The sequence below is a fragment of the Cebus imitator genome, unplaced genomic scaffold, assembly GCF_001604975.1.
Source record: "Cebus imitator isolate Cc_AM_T3 unplaced genomic scaffold, Cebus_imitator-1.0 Scaffold202, whole genome shotgun sequence".
Classification (NCBI taxonomy): Eukaryota; Metazoa; Chordata; class Mammalia; order Primates; family Cebidae; genus Cebus; species Cebus imitator.
The window spans coordinates 759948-764498 of NW_016107517.1; the positions used below are offsets into that span (position 1 = coordinate 759948).

General features: G+C 35.1%; 1 pseudogene; it reads right to left on the reverse strand.

Moving 5' to 3' along the window:
• Window positions 1-472: 472 nt before the first annotated feature.
• LOC108317456 overlaps window positions 473-4551 on the reverse strand; it is a 9314-nt pseudogene continuing 5235 nt past the window's right edge.

Genomic DNA, 4551 nt, shown 5'->3' on the forward strand with positions numbered 1-4551 from the left:
GTAGTTTTGTGAGTGATTTGGACAGTGAAGTGTACAGTGTCCCTCTACACTTTCTTGAGACATACCTGGAAATCTCTTAAGGTATTTGGGCATTTACTTTGTGGAGAAATGTTTTCAGTTTGTGTAATGAAGTCTGGGCTAACATAAAACAGCAATAAAATAATTTCTCTATTGATAGATACATAAATTTTTAAGGTTTTATTTTTTCTCTGTAATATTTTGTTTTACATAAATCTAGATGTTATAGAATAGGCAATTTAAGTAGCTAGGGTTGAGTTATCTTTTATTTTATTTTATTTTCCATAAAGGAGCATCAAATTGACAAGGTATTCTTTCTCACAACACAAAATGCATTTATTCTAGGTCTGACATAATATGACCTAAGGGATAACTAAAAAATGATACATTAAAAGACATACAAAATATCTCTATAACTGTTAACATTGAATACAACTCAACTGTCAAACAAATATTAACTTTTTACCTAGAAGATACAACATAAGAAATTAATAAGAATTCCTCAAATTCTGAATCTATTGAGACTTAGAAAGAATAAGTTAGATGAACATAGAAGTACAACTCTTATTACTAATAAGGGCTAGTTTGTAGGAGGGCTTGGATATATTAAAAACCATGAGCTTCCAAATGACCCCAGAAAAAGACAGACTCCCTGATCTGAGTCACAGACAATGCAGGACAACTGTGGACTATGCATGGGGCGGAACTTGCATCTATTAAATGTATGGCTTGAGTAGCAGACCAGAGTGTGCTCACCATAATGACAAGGATGACATGGGCATGGGAAACTACGGAATGAACAGGGCCTGGAACAGGACCTAGAACGGATATGAAGGAGAGAGTAGGAGCCATCAAAGGTGACTGACTGCTGGTGTCTAACAATACCTGGCACATGAGGAAAAACATGAATATATGTTGAATGCATTAATAGTGTGTTATAATCATTGTTTTTAATGAAATTAAGTGACTATGAGGCAACTCCCTGAATATTAGCGGTATTTCTTTGCAAATTTTTAGAATTAATCTTGAGTAGCAGACCAGAGTGTGCTCTACTGCTTGAGTAGTAGATTATGAAGAGAAAGAGCCTGCATCACATATGCCTAGCTCATTTCCCAAATTCATTAAATAGGTCCCTTCACCGCAGGAGGCGGAGTAGAGATTTGCAAATGACTAGGTCTATTTAGGAAGCATCTCACTTCTTGAAGACTGGAAGATAAGACAGTGTTTTCACTTCCGTGTCTTACTTGGTTCTGATTGGCATAAAAAAATACTATAGACTGGGTAGCTTACAAACAATTTATATCTTATACTTCTGGAAAGCAGGGAAGTTGAAGTTTAATGCATCAATGTATTATTGTCAGGACTGGTTACGGCTCACCGTCTGACTCATATATGGCAGCTTTTTGCTGTGTCCTCACATTGTGGAAGGGACTAGCTAGCTCTCTTGGGCCTTTTTTTTATGAGGACACTATTCCCAATCATGAGGTCTCATCCTCATGACCTAATCACTTCCCAAAGGCCCTACTCCCCTAATATTATTGGATTTGGATTTCAATATATGAATTTCGGAGGAACACATTCAGTCTATAGTACACAGAAAGTAAATCAAACCTATGGCCGCATTCTACACCTATGGGATGTAGAACGCTTAACTTTGGGAGTCTAAATTTGAGTTCACCCCTCCCAGATTACCAACTCTACCTTTATAGACATCTCACAGCATACATGTTGGCCATATGATCACTCTCTTCATTTCCTACTGGATTACCAACTCCTGTTGATCTGATTCACTTCCCTACCAAGTCTGTATCTATTTTATATAAAGTATAAAATTTATCCTCAACTACTTCCATAGTTTTCAACATTACTTATTCTAGTGTTTACTGTATTATTCCCATTAATATTACCACTGCTCACCAAAACCTTTATTTTCCTTGTAATTATAGGAAATAAATCAGAAAATGGATTTTGTCTCTTCATAGTGAAGAGACAAAAATCACACAAATAGTTAGATTTTATTATGGGGGTGTTGGGAAAATCCTTGCAAGTTTGTGTGTTAGAGAGTTGACATAATTTCATTGACATTCTTGAACTGATAACGAGTTCAACTTAAACACTAGAAGAAATAATAATGAAACCTGTGGAAGAAGTTGGGAATACGTTTTATAAGTTTGGACAAAATAGGCCTGAATAGAAGCAATGACTAGGGGAATGACAAGGATGACTTGGGCATGGGAAACTACAGAATGAACAGGGCCTGGAACAGGACCTAGAACAGATATGAAGGAGAGAGTAGGAGCCATTAAAGGTGACTGCTGGTGTCTAACAATACCTGGCACATGAAGAAAAACATGAATATATGTTGAATGCATTAATAGTGTGTTATAGTCAGTGTTTTTAATGAAATTAAGTGACAATTTGGTAACTCCCTGAATATTAGCGGTATTTCTTTGCAGATTTTTAGAATTGTATATATTTTATATTATAGTAAAATAAAAGCTATTTTAAATACCTTTCCTCTTACTTTCCACTTCAATAATTTCTTCATTTATTCAGTTGTGAAAAGCTCATTCCATTGTTATGCATCATAGCCATTTAACTACGTTTCTATTAAGTGGTCAAGAGTTTGCTGACAGCACCTCTGAAGAAACTGCTTTGAATTATATACAATTACATGAAATTAGTAATGCATATTGACAACTTGCAATGTATTAGGTATTTACTAGACATCATTCTATTTAATTGTCAGAACAACACTCTGAAGTATCTATTATTTCTGATTAATATATGTGTAAACCGAGAGTCTAAGGAATGATTATATTGGTTCAAATCTACCCTGTTGGTGGGCATCAAGCAAAGATTTCAATTCGTTTTTCTGACTGCATCGCCTATGCTTCTATAGACACTACACTGTCTTTCTTTATGGTAGACTATACAATACTGTATAAATTTTCCATTACTTCCCTTCTACTGTTGCTGCTGTCTGTTCCTGAATTCTGTTGAATAATTATTGCTTTAACAGTTATTGCTAAGTGTCTTAAAGAAAATTTAAAAAGCTGTTTGTGTTTTACAAAATATGCAACTAGTCCCAAGGCAATAATTTGAAATATGACAAAATCTGACTATATGTGAACATTTTTTATTTTTATTTTTATTTTATTTTATGTTATTATTATACTTTACTTGTGCAGAATGTGTAGGTTTGTTACATAGGTATACATGTGCCATGATGATTTGCTGCACCCATCAACCTGTCATCTACATTAGGTATTTCTCCTAATGCTATCCCTCCTCTAGACCCCCAGCCCCCGACAGGTCCTAGTGTGTGGTGTTACCCTTCCTGTGTCCATGTGTTCTCATTGTTCAACTCCCACTTATAAGTGAAAACATACGGTGTTTGTTTTTCGGTCCCAAAGGACATAAACTCATCATTTTTTATGGCTGCACAGTATTCCATGGTGTATATATCCCACATTTTCTTTATTCACCCAATCATTGATGGGCATTTGGGTTGGTTCCAAGTCTTTACTATTGTGAACAGTGCTGCAATAAATATACATGTGCATGTGTCTTTATAATAGAATAATTTGTAATACTTTGGGTGTATACTCGATGATGAGATTGCTGGGTCAAATGGTATTTCTGCTTCTAGATCTTTCCACAGTTGTTAAACTAATTTACACTCCCACCAACAGTGTAAAATGTTCTATTTCTCCACATGCTTTCCACCATCTGTTGTCTCCTGATTTTTTAATGATCGCCATTCTAACTGGCATGAGATGTTGTTTCATTGTGGTTTTGATTTGTATTTCTTTAATGACCAGTAATGATGAGCTCTTTTTCATATGTTTGTTAGCCACATAAATGTTTTCTTTTGAGATGTATCTCTTCATATTCTTCACCCACCTTTTGATGGGGTTGTTTGTTTTTTTCTTATAAATTTAAGTTCTTTGTAGATTCTGGTTATTAGCCCTTTGTCTGTTGGATAGATTGCAAAAATTTTCTCCCATTCTGTAGGCTGCCTGTTCACTCTGATGATAGTTTCTGGTGATAGTTCCTAATTAATCTAGAAGCTCTCTAGTTTAATTAGGTCCCATTTGTCAATTTGGACTTCTGTTGCCATTGCTTTTGGTGTTTTAATAATGAAGTCTTTGCCCATGCCTATATCCTGAATGGTATTGCCTAGGTTTTCTTCTAGGGTTTTTATGGTTTTAGATCTTACATTTAAGTGTTTAACCCATCTTTAGTTAATTTTTGTATAAAGAAGGGGTCCAGTTTCAGTTTTCTGCATATGACTAGCCAGCTTTCCCAACACCATTTATTAATTAGGGACTCCTTTCCCTATTGCTTGTTTTCGTCAGGTTTGTTAAAGACCAGATGGCTGTAGATATGTGGAGTTATTTCTGAGGCCTCTGTTCTGTTGCATTGGTCTGTATATCAGTTTTGGTTCCAGTGTTTTGGCTACTGTAGCATTGTCATATATTTTGAAGTTAGGTAGTGTGAGGCCTCTAGCTTTACTTTTTTTTTTTTTTT